Consider the following 17,549-nt stretch of genomic DNA (forward strand, 5'->3'; position numbering starts at 1 on the left):
CATTGAGGGGTTCCGAAAAATGAAGGGCGGCCCACAGTACTGCTACAAGTTCTAAGGTTTGTAATGTATCAGTAGGGGTAGCTGCGATCTTATGGTGGCACCATTGTTGATTATAGTGCCAAACAACGGCAGCTGTCCTGGTTCTGCGTCCGGCATCAGTAAAAACTGTCAGAGCATCAGGGATAGGCCCTCGGTGCTGCAACGGTTTGGATATCCAGGTCCAGCTTCCCAACCAGTTGAGTAATTTTGGAGCTAATGGGCCGGTGCGAACTTCTGCTCCAGAAGAGAGCAATGCTTCAGTGAGCTGCGAGGAGTTGAGTAGGTACCAGTCTAAGGTAGGTTTTTCCATGGGGAGGTAGATAACTGCAGGTTCAAGGCCACTAATTTCCCAGGTGCGTAGACGTCCTTTCTTTAAAAGAGTTGCTAAATTTTCAATCTTTGGAGTGACTGTTTTTCTTTGCTGCAAGGGGGGCGAAATCCATTCTAGAACGGAGATGTCCCCCGTTTTCTTTTGCTGAGTAATGGCTCCTAAGAGATGTTCTCTACTGTTCCAGACAGTTAAGGATAAGGGGGTGTCGGGGTCTAGACAGTCAACAAAGCCTCTGGAGATACAGGATGTAATTTGCTGCAAGACTTTAGACTGTTGCGGCGTAAGCGTCACAGGAGTACATGGGTCTGTGCCCTTTAGCAAAGGACGTAGCTGTTCCAATAGCATGTTGGGAATTCCTGTAATGGGTTTAAGCCATTGTAGGTCTCCTAGAAGTTTCTGGGCCTCATTTAGGTTTGAAATAGATGCTTGAATATGTAACTTCTGAGGCTTTATTCTCTGAGCGGTAATAGTCCATCCTAGATATTTCCATGGAGCAGAAACTTGTATTTTGTTGGGTGCCACAACAAGGGACCAGGCAGCCAAGGAGGCAACAATAATTTGCATCTGGGCAGGGGTGAAGGGATCCCTTTGAGCAAAGAGAATGTCATCCATGTAGTGATAAATAATGGCATCAGGCATCTGTCTCCGTAAGGGTTGCAAGGCAGCATCAACATACAGTTGGCACAAAGTAGGTGAGTTTTTCATCCCTTGCGGCAATACAGTCCATTCAAATCGTCTAGCTGGTTCTCCTTTATTCAGGGCAGGTAAGGTAAAGGCAAAGCGCTTGGTGTCATCTGGATGCAATGGAATAGTCAAATTCCTGCGGCTGTACATTCGCGACGAATATGACCGGGTGTCCCACAGCAATAACACTTCATGCGGCCACCTGGAGCTGGGTGGGGACGTGCTGCTGCCGCTTGGAGAGGAGCAAGGGCTGCCATAACCTGATTTTGAGAGCTAATAGCCTGTTCTTTAAGCCCTTCACCTAATTTTGCTAAGGCTTGTGCTAAGAATAGTTGCGAGCCAGTGGGCATGGTCGCAGCTTTCTCTAAAAGTTGCTGGACAGTCCAATCCCCTGGGGTGGAAGTAATAAGGGCACGGGTGGCCTGATTGCCATTTTGTAAAAGGCATTGCTTAAGTAACGGGTCATGCATATGCTCTTGAACCCCAGCTTTTGAGATGGCTTCCATAACTTTGTCAACAAAAGAGCCTAAAGATTCCTCTCTGCCTTGCTTAATGTTCATATACATAGGGATCCCACCCGGGGCTCGGACTTTATCCATAGCTTTCTTAGCAACTGCCATAGCTTCCCGTAGCTTGGCAGGTCCTAGTGCCGCTTGAGCTTCTACTCTCATATGTTGACCTTGTCCTAGAAGTTCATCTACAGTGATATCTGCTAACGGATCTCCCTGGGGTCTAGCGAGATCTGCACTAACAGCTGCCTCCTCCCTCCAGCGAGCCTCAAAAAGCAGTCGCTGATGCGGGGTATACATGAGCTTAGTAATGCCTTTAATGTCAGCAGGAAGAAGGGTAAAAGCGTTAAAAATATAATCAAGCATCTGTTTAACTGGTTCACTGGTGACACCGTAATTCCCCACCGTTGCTCGCAGCTGTGCTAGCAGCTTCCAATCCAGATTAGTCACCTGCGCGATATTGCCGCCCCCTTGCGGATTAGGGACAAATAAGACAGGGAACGCTATGCTGTCCTGAGCAGCCGCTAGCATGTCAGAATCACCCTTTTGTAAGCCCTCACGAGCAACCGCAGCCCAAAGTTCTCGATGGCCCCTAGCCATGGCCTCCGCGAGGTCAGACTCTGCCCCAGGGACAGGCTCAGGGCTAACAAAGGGGTTTCGCGAGTGAGAACAGTCCGGCGGAGACGGGTGAGCCAAGGGCGGAGGAGCAGGCTGCGGCAAGGAAGGCGTGGGAGGAGCAGGAGGTGGGGGGGGGGGGGGGAGGCGCGGAAGGCAACTCAGAGGCAAGAGCCTCAGGGGGTACGTGAACCGTAGCAAAGGTGGGGGGATTAGGCGGACCAGAGAAGGGAGAGGGACCATGTTCCCCGTAAAGACGATTACGGTCCTGTGCAACTTTAATCTTTTCTGCGGCTTTCTTTTCTGCCTGTACCATTAAAAGTTCATTGTAAACAACTCTCCATAGTTTAGCCATCTTTTTAGCTGGCTTATCGTCATCTAAGACAAGATCCCAGAGTTTGTCACTATACGCGCGCCACTGACTTAATTCATGAATGGAGTGGGGGTCAGCGAAAAAACCGTAAGAGCGCGCATGCGTTAAAAGAGCGGGGAGGTCTTTATCAAGATCAATCCCTTTAAAATTACGCTTAAGCAAAAAAGCCTTAAAAAGTTCCTGTGCTGCTTGCCTTTCCATACTTACGACGGTACCGTTGCTAGCCCCTCCAGGCTTCGGCAGCACGTATCGGCGAGCCCGCCTGTGCGGTCACTCGGGCGCGGAGGAAAACGCTGCAGTATACGCGACCTCTTTCGCCGTCCGTCTAGCTGCGGGACCCGACCCCAACGCAACTCCCCCGTCGCATAAGGCAAGGGCAACTTCTCCTGTTCGGGCGCCAGATGTCGGGTGGAGTCGCGGGAGACAAGCACTCAAGGCATGATGTTCAGCAAGTCTCGTTTATTATCATAAACTACACATACTTATAGTACTACTAATTAGCTCATACATATTGCAAAAGCTGAGCTCCTTATTGGTTGGAGCTATTCCGTGGGATCTGCAAACACGGTGGTCTTATCTTCCTCTTCCATATGGTTTCTGTCTTCTTACTTATCTGAATGCACATTCTGTTATCTATGCAACTTCTTGCTCAAGGACTCAGTGTCTGCATCTTTACTAAGCCTCCTGTGTTATCATGACCTTTGCTTTTTAGCCATTCTTCAGAAAGACTCTCAACAGAGGGTCAGGCAGACAACAGTGGAGAAGAAGGTCTATCTGGGGGATATCCCAGATCAACAGTCAACCTGATGGATCACAACTTCTGGTATTAAAAAAAAGAAAGAAGGTCGTTGTAGTGGGTGACTTATTTCTGAGGGGAACAGAAGGCCCCTTATTCCAACTGGACCCATTCCACAGGGAAGTCTGCTGCTTCCCTGCAGCAGGGCATTTCCCCTGCCAAAAAACAGCTTATCGGTTGCTTGTTAGCTGGTGAAATAACTCAGGGCATCTCGCCCCTCACACGTGTTTGCTAATTGGTGAAATAACTCAATGAGGACCACTTGTCTTGTAGTGAGTTATTTCAGTGCCATGGGAGTAACACTCCCAGCTGATGATAAACATCTTGCTGTGGATGAGAGATGTGAAAAGATAAACTGGAATTTCTGACTGACAGACACTCCACTTTACAAACTGTAAAAGCTATAATAAACTTTCACAAAGCAGAAGTCTCCTGCACATTCCCTGGAAATGTGGGAGGTCTTCTCCCTGAAGTCAGGACGCTGAATTCTGTGGTTACTATCACAGGGGTTGAGTGAAAGGACTCTATGTGTACTCCATCGTCAATTTGGTGGTAAGTTATATTGACTCCTAATCTATACTATTTCTTTGCTAGCTTTAATACAGGTACCTTAATGTCATGCACGATGTAATTTACTAGTAGTTCTTTTGTTTTATACTGTGTGGTAATGTAGTGGGTCGGGTTTGTAACCGGGCGGAAACACCAATTTAGTGTAGTGGTTTGGTCCAAAATACTCATTACTGTTTACCTTCTGTGAGATAAGAATTAGGAGAAACGCAAAGCAGGCACCAAACTTGAAAGAATATAAAGAAGTTTATTAACAGACCTAAAAGAAGAAAAAAAAATTATACCACACCTGCAGAACGCTTCTCCTCCCCCCACCTTCCTCCCTTCTCCCACTGACAATGTAAAAAGACAACCCTTGAGATGTTCAGTCTGTTTACCACTTCCATAATAACCTTGTTCAGTCCATTTAGGAAGAGGAGTCTCTCTTGTCCATGCTATGAAAACATTATCACAACGAGACAGCCACCCAGGTTGGTTCTCTGCTCGCATGCGAGTCTCTTCCCCGACTTGCAGCTATTCCCACAACTGCTTTTGAGAGTCCACTCTTGAAGTTTTTTGGGGTACAACTTTAAGGTTGAGCCGTTCAGAAACAAAAGTTCTCTTCACCCATCTCTGGGAGCATTTCATCTCTAAGAACAGGGGCCCTTCTCCTTCCCTGGGAGCAAAGGGTCTTCCTCATCTTCATCGTTAGGACTATCTCTGGGAGCATCTCTAGGAACTGAGGTTTTCTCCTTTCCCATTTGGAGCAAAAGTCCTCATCTGGTTCATCTCTCCCTGTCCAAACTTCTCATGAAATTACAGCTGCGTCAGCATCTGCCTATCTCAGCGCAGGTGCTTCTGCTCACAAGTACAAGTTGAACGCTCCACCCCCCCATATCTTCATGAAATTACAACGGGTACTCTGGTATATCATAGCTTTACAACAGAATTTCAGCTTTAAGCATCTCGTCTTTCTCTTCCCTCAGGTTTTCAGCTCTTCATAGCACTAAAAGGGTTAATCTCACCTAGGCCTTGCAGCTGGAATGTTGCTTATCGCTGTTGGTCACATGACCTCTGCTGGACAGTAGTGGGCAGCTTTTGGCTGAATCTTGGCTGCACTGGAGACGGGGAGCCAAGCTGCTCTGGCTGCCCACAGCAGGGATGTGGGGGGGTTCCATGGGTGGAACAGGGCCCATTGGCTCCAGGATGACCATGGAGAAAAAACCTGGGAAAGTGTTAGAGTCCTCCCTTTAGTCTCCTCGGAGCTGGAGCTTGGCCCAGGGCCAGGCCCTCTGCGCTCGGTGGAAAGTCCTCCCGATGTGTTCTAATATTGAAGCAGTCCAGTGGAAAAGGGAGAAAATCCGAAATTCCAGGGAAGGGAAAATAAATTCAACTCTCAGTCTCTCTCTGGAGAAAAAGAAGCTGAACCACTGGCCAAAAAACTGACTCGTGAAACAGCAAGCCGGGTGCTTCCTCGCTTTCCTGCCACAGCTGTGGAAAAAAAAAAAGTTGCTATCTCTGTGTGACCTTGAACAAGCTGCAAACTGCTTTGAAAAAGTTTTGCTCAGTTTTTCCTTCCCCCTCTCAGGCTCAGTTTTGAGGCATAGAAAGGCACAAAGTTAATTTCTGGGCATAGGGCAGCGATATGGGATACACATCATAAAGTCACCCCAAGACAGTAATTTTGATAATAATTCTTAAATGTCTCTTCACAGAGGCGAGGGGTGGAGAATGTCATGGGTTAGCAAGCATAGTCCCGGAAGTGATGTTCTTGCCAAGGGGTGCTTACAGCTTCCTCTGTGACTGGATAGAACCTATCAGCTGGCCAGTTTGAATATGGACAATTCTTTGAGCCACTTAAAATTGTGACCGCCTCTGAGATGCACACTTAAGAATAGGAAACCCTGGGCAGAGCTCTCTCTCTCATTTCCGGTGCTGGGACAGGTGGCTGCGGGCCCCGTGCTGTGGCCAGCGGGCCCGGCCCAGGCCCTGCTCAGGCCCTGGGCCGGGCTGGGCCACAGCCATCCTGGAACCAATGGGCCCTGTTCCACCTGCGGAACCCCCCCACAGCCCTGCTGTGGGCAGCCAGAGTGGCTCGGCTCCCCCTCTCCAGTGCAGCCAAGATTCAGCCGAAAGCTGTCCACTACTGTCCAGCAGAGGTCATGTGACCAACAGCGATAAACTTCATTCCAGCTGCAAGGCCAAGGTGAGATTAACCCTTTTAGTGCTATGAAGAGCTGAAAACCTGAGGGAAGAGAAAGACGAGATGCTTAAAGCTAAAATTCTGTTGTAAAGCTATGATGTATCAGAGTACCCGTTGTAATTTCATGAAGATATGGGTGGTGGAGCGTTCAACTTGTACTTATGAGCAGAAGCACCTGCGCTGAGATAGGCAGATGCTGACGCAGCTGTAATTTCATGAGAAGTTTGGACAGGGAGAGATGGAAGCGATGAGGACTTTTGCTCCAAATGGGAAGGGAGAAAACCTCAGTTCCTAGAGATGCTCCCAGAGATAGTCCTAAAGATGAAGATGAGGAAGACCCTTTGCTCCCAGGGAAGGAGAAGGACCCCTGTTCTTAGAGATGAAATGCTCCCAGAGATGGGTGAAGAGAACTTTTGTTTCTGAACGGCTCAACCTTAAAGTTGTACCCCAAAAAACTTCAAGAGTGGACCCTCAAAAGCAGTTGTGGGAAAAGCTGCAAGTCGGGGAAGGGAACCACATGCGAGCAGAGAACCAACCTGGGTGGCTGTCTTATTGTGATAATGTTTTCATAGCATGGACAAGAGAGACTCCTCTTCCTAAATGGACTGAACAAGGTTATTATGGAAGTGGTAAACAGACTGAACATCTCAAGGGTTGTCTTTTTACATTGTCAGTGGGAGAAGGGAGAAAGGTGGGGGGAGAAGTGTTCTGAAGGTGTGGTATAATTTTTTTCCTTCTTTTAGATCTGTTAATAAACTTCTTTATATTCTTTCAAGTTTGGTGCCTGCTTTGCGTTTCTCCTAATTCTTATCTCACAGAAGGTAAACAGTAATGAGTATTTTGGACCAAACCACTACAAGTAAGTAACTCTGTTTAAGGCCTTTTGTCTGTTACCTTCTGTCTATTCAATAAATAACTCATTTTATAATAGACCTAGTTGGACATTAAGAACTTGCGAGCCAGAGCAACTTAGGTGTAGGTCACCCAAGTAACACTGCTGCCAAAAATCTGAGCCTAAGGCAGGGCTTGTCTGAAGCTCCCACTCAATCCATAACACTCCCTGGGGCCCAGGTACGGAATATCACCAGGAGACTCCCTGCACTAATTTAGCTCACTGATTACTACCCACTGCTGGTTGTCCAGGTCAGCAGCAATGAGGTTGATGAGACAAGTACCAGGGTAATCAAAAAGCACTTCAAGGCACTGGGTCACCTGGTTGAAAGGACAGGAGCACAGGCGGTATTCTCCTCAATTCCTTCAGTAGCAGAGATGAATGCCAAAAGAAACAGGAAATCCCATGTGATCAACAAGTGGCTTAAAGACTGGTGCCATCGGTGGAGTTTTTTTGGGTTTTTTTATCATGGGGTGGTTTATATGGCACCAGGCCTGCTGGAGACAGATGGGGTTCACCTATCTAATAAGGGCAAAACGATTCTTGCCCGAGTTGGCAGGGCTGATTGAGAGGGCTTTGAACTAGGTTTGAAGGGGGAAGGGGATAAGACCAGGCCTGCTAGAGATGAGCCTGAGGGTGGCATGCTGGTGTTGGGGGTGAAACTGATAGCCCAGCTGAAGTGCATCTACACCAATGCAGCAGTATGGGTAACAAAACAGGAGGAGCTGGAGGTCACTGCGCAGCAGGAAAGGTATGATGTAGTCGCCATTGTGGAATCATGGTGGGATGACTTGCATGACTAGAGTGCTGCAATGGATGGCTACAATCTCTTCAGAAGGGAGTGATGGTGGGGTGGCTCTGTATAGTAGGGTGTTTGACTGTATAGAGCTTGAGGATAGTGATGATAAGGTTGAGCGCCTATGGGTAAGAATCAGGAAGAAGGCCAACAAGGCTGACATCCTGGTGGGAGTCTGTTATAGACCACCCAACCAGGATCAAGAGGTGGATGAATTATTCTATAAGCAGTTGGAGGATGTTTCACTATCACCAGCCCTTGTCCTTGTGGGAGACTTTAACCTGCCAGATGTCTGCTGGGAACTCAACACAGTGGAGAGGAGGCAATCTAGGAGGTTCCTGGAGTGTGTGGAAGATAACTTCCTGACACAGATGGTGAGTGAGTCTACCAGGGATGGTGTCCTGCTAGACCTGCTGTTTACAGAGAAGGGCTGGTGGGAGATGTGGTGGTTGGAGGCCGTCTTTGGCACAGCAATCAGAATATGACAGAATTTTCAGTACTTGGTGAAGAAAGGAGTGGCATCAACAAACCTCTACCCTGGACTTCCAGAGAGTGGATTTTGGCCTATTCGGGACACTGATTCAAAAAGTATGCTTGGGAAGCAGCCCTTAAAAACAAAGAGGCCCAGGAAGGCTGGACATACTTTAAGTAAGAAATCTTAAAGGTGCAGGAACAGGCCATCCCTATGTGCCGAAAGATGAACCGATGGGGAAGAAGAAGAGCCTGGCTGAACAGGGATCTTTTGCAAGAACTCAGGGCAAAAAAGAGAGTATATCACCTTTGGAAAAAGGGGCAGAAAACTCAGGAAGTGTTTAAGGATGCCATTAGGTCATGCAAAAAGAAAATTAGAGAGGTGAAAGCTCAGTTAGAACTTGAACCTGGCCACTTCTGTAAAGGATAATAAAAAGTGTTTTTATAAACAGATTAATAACTGTCACTGTTGTACCCGGGACGGTGAGAAAACAACATAGCCCTCGATCCAGGAGGAAATGGAATGGAATTGAATTATTTATTAATTTCCAAACTCGTTTATATATCCTGGTTCACTTGAATGGCATAAGTTTATTGGTCCTTTGACCATCCACCTCTTAGAATGATTGGTTAAACCCTACAACATCCATTTCAAAATATTTCTTCAGTCAGTATCATAACAAGCTGCATAACAAGCTGCAGGTGGCAAGATAAAATATTAGTTTACAAAAACCTCTCACTGCTTACAGCTAGCCTGCATGTGAGAGCAAGACTTTCACATGATGCTGGCATAAAGCTGGAAAATTTCTCTGCATCAAGCTTTCAGCATCCACAAATAACAAAAGGAGGGCCAAGGAAAACCTCCATGGTTCCATCCAGGACAGGGTTAATTTTTACAGTAGCCAGGAGGGGGCAAGGCTAGGACACAGAGGTTGTTCTATACCACCTCATGTCATTGCCAGGGACAGGGGAAGGGCTCTCTTCCAGGGTTGGAGGACTGTGGTGGAGGGAGTGGTCTGGTATTGTGTGTTGTCTGGGGGTTTCTGTGTGAATCATTCACCTGTTTCTTATACCCTCTGTCATTAGTATTGTTGCTGTTATTGTTTGTTTTCTTATCTTATTGCTGTTTCCACTAAATTGTTCTTATCTCAATCCATGATCTTTACCTTTTGTGCCTCCAATTCTCCTCTCCAGCCTGCAGCAGGGGGAGGGGACAGCAAGTGAGCTGCATATGGTTTGGAGAGTCTCAGTGGGAGCACTAAATTGGGGAGTACCATTGCTAAACCATGACAGATGTGGGGGGGAATTAGTTACCAAAGATGAGGAAAAAGCTGAGGTACTTAACACCTTCTTTGCCTCAGTCTTCAACAGTAAGACCAGTTATCCTCAGGGCAACTGGCCCCCTGAGCTGGTAGACAGGGATGGGGAGCATAGTAGCTCCTCTGAAATCCAGGAGAAAGTAGTTAGTGACCTGCTGCGAGACTAAGATGCTCACAAGTCTATGGGACCAGATGGGACCCATCCTAGGGTGATGAGGGAGCTGACCGAAGAGTTCACCAAGCCTGTCTCTACCAATTATCATCAGTCCTGGCTCACCAGGGAAGTCCCAGATGACTGGAAGCTGGCCAATGCGATGTCCATCCACAAGAAGGGCCAGAAGGATCTGGGAAATTACAGGCCTGTCAGTCTGACCTCAGGGCCTGGCAAGGTTATGGAGCAGATCATCTTGAGTGCAATTACACAGCACATACAGGATGGCTGTTGCAGTGGGGATTCTTGCAACACGTGTATCAGACAACGAGGCCCGTGGAAAGAAATACATGGACCGATTCTTGGTAGATATTTTCAGAGATGTTTATTTTTCCAGCCGCCTGGTCGGTGACTTGGCCGAGAACTGAACAATCACGGGACCAGAGGGTCCTTCCCAGTCAGGGGAACACAAAACAACCAATGGGGAACGAGGTTGATTAGGGAGTAGGGAAACCCCGTAGGCCCTGCCTCTACCCCGGGGCCCCTCTCCCAGGACCACATGGCAGGGGGGAGGAACCCCAACAGATGGCCAAGGGATCAGACCCAGCCAGGATGGGTTTAGGAAAGCCAGGTCCTTCTTGACAAACCTGATCTCCTTTTATGAACAGGTGACCCAACTAGTGGATGAAAGGAAAGCTGTGGATGTTGTCTACCTGGACTTCAGCAAAGCCTTTGACACCATCTCCCACAGCATTGTCCTGGAGAAGCTGGCAGCCCACGGTTTGGACAGGCACACTCCTTGCTGGGTTAAGAACTGGCTGGATGGCCAGGCTCAGAGAGTGGTGTTGCATCCAGTTGGCAGATAGTCACTAGTGGTGTCCTCCAGGGATCTGTGTTGGGCCCAGTCCTGTTTAATATCTTTATCAATGAGCTGGATGAGGATGATGGCAAAAGATTTTTGCTTTTTATATATTTTTCATATATTCATAGCTCTGTAGACTACTATTGTATAATTATATAGTTTCTTAGCTAACTTCAGTACTTTTCCTACAGTGTTAGACAAACACATTCCTGGAATCCTATTCTAATCTTGCTTCTTCAGTGAACAAAGGCCATGTCACTTTCCCATGTATTTAAACATAAACAACGTGGGGCTAGAAGCAAGGGGGGAGGCTTCAGTAGGGGGCCGAACCAAGATGGAGAATTACTTCATTAACTGTACTTCTAATTGAGTATTCTTGTCAATTATGCTAATTTGCTAAATTTGTAAGTGTCAAAGCCATATATCACATGTACATTCTGCCATAAGTGCACCTGGAGGACCTTCAATAAATGGTAGCTGCTTTTATCATTTTAATCTTGTTTGGCTTGTGATTTTAAGGCTGATAAGGCATCAAGGGGATCTAATCTACCATTAGCAAATTTGTGGATGCTAGGAAGGGCTGGCAGAGGAATTTTCCTGTGAAACTTTTATTTCTCATGAGAGGGCAGTTAGAGAAATCCAGCTTCTCACAGCTTCTCTGTGAAAGCTTTCGTTCTCATGCGAACTGGAGGGACAACAGTTTGAGAGAATGTAAACCATTTTTACACCTGCAGGTTGTTATGAGAACTGTGAAAATTATTTTCCTTCTTTAAGAATAATATTTGGAAATGGGTGTCTTACTGCTCAACCTATCACCTTGAGAGGTGGTGGGTCAACAGGCCAATCATGTCATTTCTCTTTTGCGAACCATGCTATAAAAGGTATGGGTGATTAAATGAGGCTTCGGCCATACGCATCTGACCTGGACTTATGTAGTGATTTTCGCCGTCTCTCTGGGGATAACAGCGTCATCTGGTGACCCCGCGACGTGTACTGCAACCGCAGCCTCTCACAGAAGGTACATGCCAGACCGCAACCGGACTTAGACGGTCTGGTGACCCTGTGTGTACTACAACCACAACTGGACTTAGAAGGTCTGGTGACCAACCGACGTGTACCGAAGACCGCAAACTGTTGCAGTGGGGATACTGCAACATGCATATATCAAACCAAGAGTCCCGTGGAAAGGAAATATATATGGACAGACAGATTCTTGCTAGATGTTTCAGAGATGTTTATTTCTCCAGCCGCATGGCCGGGGCTCTGCCGAGGAACTGTTACAGTCACGGGACCCAAGGGTCCTTCTGCCCGCGCAGGGGAACACAAACCAACCAATGGGAACGAGGCTGAGCAGGGGCAGGGAAACCCCGTGTCTGTCCCCTCAGGGCCCCTCTCCCAGGGCTACACGGTGGGGAAGGAGACCCCAACAGCAAACCGGACTTTAGGAAGGTGCGTGCCCCCCCCCCACTCCGGCGGCCGCGGGACAGGACCTTCCTCGAGCCCGCGGGACGGGAACTTCCCCGAGGCCGCGGGACGGGAGTTTCTCCAGAGCCGCGGCTGGCCTCCCTCTGGGGCCGCGCGGAACACAGACTGAGCCATGGAGCACAAATCCTCCTGGAACTGTGCGGTATTTTCCGCCTTCAAGTCTGTGATACTGACCGCAGGAGCTAACGTAAGAGATGGCGAGCTCGCTGCGTTACTGGACTGGTCGCTTCTGTGTGGATATTATGCGGAGACTGATAGTGATTTGACCTCGGAAGATTGGAGGCGGCTGGGAGACGCGTTACTCCGGGAATTCGCAGCTGGTAACGCCGAGGTGCCTGATTGATTTATTACGCACCTGGGCGGTTTTACACGATATACTGCAGACATGGACAGAAAGATGGGATAGTGCAGCTAACTCAGGCTCTGATGAGTCTGAAGTTATGTGCTTTCCCAGCTCGGGCGAGGAGGACCTCTCGGATGGGGGAACGCTCCGGGCACCGCGGGCGCTCCAAGCACCGCGGACGCCCCGAGTAGCGCGGGTAGCGTGGTAGAATCACTCCTGGTATCGCCTCGGAGGAAGACTAAGGGTTATCCCTGCCCTTGGAGATATGTTCTCTCGAGGGGCTGTTCACCGATAGCGCCCGCGGCTTCTCAGCCTGACGCGGCACCGGCGGCTGCCGCTCTTTCGCTGGGTTCGGCATCGTCTGCCGTTGCGAGCGCAGCTTCCGCGGGGGCAACGCTGTTGTCTGCTGCAGCGCAGCTCGCTGCACCCTTGTTACAGGGGCAGTCCGTATTCCCGACCGCGGGCGGGGCGTCTTGGCCCCCCGCGCCCGCGTGTTCGGGGTCTCAGGGCCACCGTCCGGCTCCTGTGCGGCTCGGATATCCTACGGCTGCTAAAACAGCCGGGGACTCCACAGCGCAGGCGCAGCAGCAGCAGCAGCCGAGTTCCCTGATTCCTGTCTCTATGGGGGAACGGATCTTGGCAGCGCTGCAGGACATAAAATTGGAGCTCGCGGCGCTGCTGGGGATTATAGCAGAGGCGGTTATTGCTGAGCTGGGGCGGGAGCCGGGGCAGATAGTCCCGGTGCCGGAACCGGGCTCAGTGCCAGACATTCAGAGCGCACCGCCGGAGCCGGCCACGCAAGCGCTGCCTATGCCTCCGCGAGCGCTGGCCGTACCGCCGGAACTGGCCGTGCCCCCAGAGCAGGGTGCGGAGCTGGCGGTCCCGGCGCCTGAGCCGGGGCGGGAGTCCGCGGCGTCCATGACACTCGCCGCCGCCCCGCCTGCATCGGCGAGGGGGTCGGAGGCGTCCATGGCACTGGCCGACGCCCCGCCTGCGCCTGGGCGGCAGCGGCCTCTGATTCGGCTTGCAACGTTGCTGGCCCCATTGTCGGGTGCGGCAGTCGTTACTCCTCCCCCCGCCGCGCCGCCTGACGCTGCTTCAGCTTCCGCTGCTGTCCCAGCCGCGAATCCAGCCCTTGTTGTAACCCCGTCTACTGGCCCAGAGTTGCTGTGCCAAGTCTCCAGAGGGTTCGGCTGATACACCCCTGGATGATGAGAAAAGCTCCCTTGCTATGGAGACGTCCGCTTCCCGGCGGGAGTCCGTGGCAGAGCTTAGGCGCCGGCAGCAAGCGATGCAGCGAGCTCGCAGCTGTCCTTGGACTTCTCCGGGCTGCGATGGCACTCTGGGTCCCAGAAATCCGAGACGGTTTTGGGAAGAGATTAAAAGATGTGCCTTGCGAGACGGGGCTTGGGACGTGCTGGAAAGACTTGGGATGCCTGCTGGGCAGACGGCACCTGAGTGACCTGCTGCCTTATCTGATGATAGTATGCAGGTAGATCAAAGAGATGCAACGATGAAGCCAGCTAGCGGCGACACAGAGGGTGCTGTCCAGGCTTTCCCAGTGCAGAAAGCTCCTCCTCCTAACTCAGGCTGGGCTGACAAGCACGAGAGTATTGCTTGGAAGGTGGTCCAGGATTTGCAGAATAAGGTTGCTCGGTATGGATTAGGTTCCCCTCAGGTCATGCAGGTTATTAGAGTGCTGAATACTGATCTGCTTTCTCCATTTGATATTAAACATTTAGGTCAAGTTTTATTCCAACCTATACAATATTCAGTTTTTGAAGCTAATTGGAGAAGGTTGGCTGAGAAGGCTGTAGCTGGGAATGTGCAGCTGCCTGAATCTGATCCCAGGTGTCTAGTTCCTGTGGATGGTTTTCTGGGGATCAATGAATTTTGGGACCCTGATATTCAGGCTACCTGGCATCCCCAGATCCTGGAACAAATTCAGAAGGTTGGCATGGCAGCTTTGCTAAAAAGTTTGGATACAGCTGCTCCAAAGATGCAATATACGAAGGTATTTCAGGGGCCGAAAGAGAACTTTTTGTCTTTTGTAGAACGTCTTGCTGGAGCCTTAGAGCAACAAGTTGAGGATGACACCATGAGACAGATGTGCAGGCAGCTGGTGAGAGATAATGCGAATGATGAATGCAGAAAGATCATAGATGCTTTGCCTGGAGAACCCATAGTAGTGCAAATGGTCGGTGCCTGTGCTAAGGTGGGATCTGGAGAGCATAAATCTGCTTTAGCAGCAGTTCTAAGACCTCTTCAATTAAATTCTGGTGGATCAAAAAAGCAACCTAAGGTTGAGGAAAAACAGAAACAGATTAAGCAAAAGAAGAAAAATAAGGAGAACAGGGGAGTTGGTCAATGCAAATGATGTGGTAGGCCAGGTCATTCTTCAGACTACTGCCAGTCTATTTATCATGACAATGGTCAACCTCTGAAATGTTTAGGGAACTTGACCAGGAACGAAAAGGGGAGTCAAATATTTCCTCAGGGCATAGCTCCTCTGAGACAGGCCTACTCAGCCAGCTTGCAGCCGGCACCCAGGGATTGGCTGGTGTTGATGTGCATGCCGTAGCAACAGTCAACTTAGAACATTGGAAAAAAGAAAAAAGAAAAAAAAAAAAAAGGAAGAATCTGAGTGGCAGGTGCTGGAAGGCCATGTGTCAGGCTCAGCCCAGCTGGTTGAACTAAGGGCTGTTGCCATGGCTTTTCAGCAGTTTTCTCAGGGTCCTTTGAATTTGGTCACCGACTCTGCCTATGTGGCAGACATAACTCAGCACTTAGATTGTTCACTTTTGAAGGAAGTGAATAATGCGACTCTGTTTTCACTATTAGAAGCCTTGTGGTGTGTGATTCAAGCTCGAGTACATCCATATTACATCTTACATATTCGAAGCCACACCAATTTGCCAGGTTTTATCACAGAGGGTAATGCTAGGGCTGACATGTTAGCTAACCCTGCATGGGTAGCTCCTCAGACTGATAAAATTGCACAAGCCAAGGCATCGCACAATTTCTTTCATCAAAGTGCGCATACTCTGGAAAAGCAGTTTCACCTAATGCCAACTAAGGCTCGGGATGTTGTCAGCTCTTGTGCTGACTGTCATGGACTCGCTGCACCTCTGCCATCGGGGGTAAACCCCAGAGGCCTACAAGCCTTTCAGCTTTGGCAGACGGATGTAACACATATTCCTGAATTTGGCAGACTTAAGTATGTGCACGTGTCTATTGACACGTTCCCCTCAGCTATGTGGGCGTCTGCTCATACTGGGGAGAAAGGCTGCGATGTCATCACCCATTGGAAACTTGCTTTTGTGATCTTGGGCGTACCTTATTCCGTGAAAACCTATAATGGCCCTGCCGATGTCTGTCAGAAGACGCGGCAGTTTTTGCACCTATGGGGCGTAGATCATACTTTGGGTATTCCGCATTCTCCTACAGGCCAAGCCATTGTTGAACACGGTCATGGTACTTTGAAGTGTGTTTTGGAAAAACAAAAAGGGGGAATGATTGGAGAAACCCCACAGAGCTGACTAGAAAAAGCTTTATATACAATTAATCACCATACAGTGCCACCAAATTCAAATAATCCTGTTATTTTGAATAATTTTCTCTCATTGCAGTCTGCAGGCAAGATGCACCTGCCTCGAGTGAAGGTCTGGGTATGGGACCTCCTCACTAAGAAGTGGGAAGGCCCGCACAAGCTTATTGCTTGGGATTGTGGGTATGCTTGCGTTTCCACAGATACTGGGGTACGATGGCTACCTGCAAGATGTGTTTGCCCTGACCTGCGGCACCAGAATCAGAACAGGCAACCTCCAAGGCAACCCTCAAATGATGAGCAGAATGCAGATCAACCATTGAATGATCCTTCAGATGATGACCAGGATGTTGACCCTCAGCCTGGTCCTTCTACAAGCAGAGAATGAATTTTAACAGAGACTGAATTTTAAGTTTTGTATGTTATGGAGTCAGAATGTTATGCAGAATATTGGAACCCTTAAGGCTATCCAGAAGTAGTAATTGATGTAGAGCCCTTAAGGCTATTCAGAATTAATGACTGGACATATAGCTGTGTTCGCTAGATGTATTTCTCATGGCATTGCTGGAGAATCCCTCTGCCTGCTTTAAATTGGTATCTGGTTTGGATTATGTTTTGTGAAGGTTCTCGACCCCCACATGTCCTCCCCGGATGGGGGAGAGAGTCCTTGCCAGGAATAAGAGATGAACGGGTCTTTTGGAACTTCTCGGTCTTCGGATTGTTTATTATATCTTATCAGTAATTTACATGCCGGCAACATAGCATGAAGCAGAGCAAATACCAAAAGGCAAATGCAGGAAAACTCAAGGCTTTTTAAAGGTAAACTGACCAATGGTCACTAAAAGCATACATTATTGTTACTCTTCTACCAATGCCTAATGAACTATCCTTTCATGTAGCCCTGTACTGCGGCGTTTTCTAACCAATCATTCTATATTACCAATACTGCAGAAAATTGAGTAGGTGAAGAAGAAGGAAGAAACCTGAAAAACTACAAGGATCCTCCATCTTGCTTTCATCTACTTACTATACTAATAAACCTAAAAACGCTAAATTTTTCACTCTGTAACAAACTATATATTCTACTACCACCTAACTCACACCCTTGTAGATTCTAATTCATCCTAGAGCCTTGGCAGCTTTCTCCATGGACGAAGGTTAAAAACAGTGTTTTCCAGGGGGGATGGGTCTTTCAGAACAGGCAGAGAAACACTCCCTGCACTTTGGGTTCCAACATGTTTAGTAACTGGCCATGACTAAACAGACCCCTTATGCTGTGTTTGTTCTCCTTGCTGCATGGGATCCCACAGAGGATTACAAACGTGATCTTTCAGTCCTTTTAAAACAAAAAGGGGGAACTGTGGATACTAGGAACACCTGGCAGAGGAATTTTCCTGTGAAATTTTCTTTCTCATGAGAGGGCAGTTAGAGAAATCTAGCTTCTCACAGCTTCTCTGTGAAAGCTTTTGTTCTCATGCGAACTGGAGGGACAACAGTTTGAGAGAATGTAAACCATTTTTACACCTGCAGGTTGTTATGAGAACTGTGAAAATTATTTTCCTTCTTTAAGAATAATATTTGGAAATG

Source organism: Coloeus monedula (assembly GCF_965178545.1).
Source record: "Coloeus monedula genome assembly, chromosome: W".
In the NCBI taxonomy this organism is placed as follows: Eukaryota; Metazoa; Chordata; class Aves; order Passeriformes; family Corvidae; genus Coloeus; species Coloeus monedula.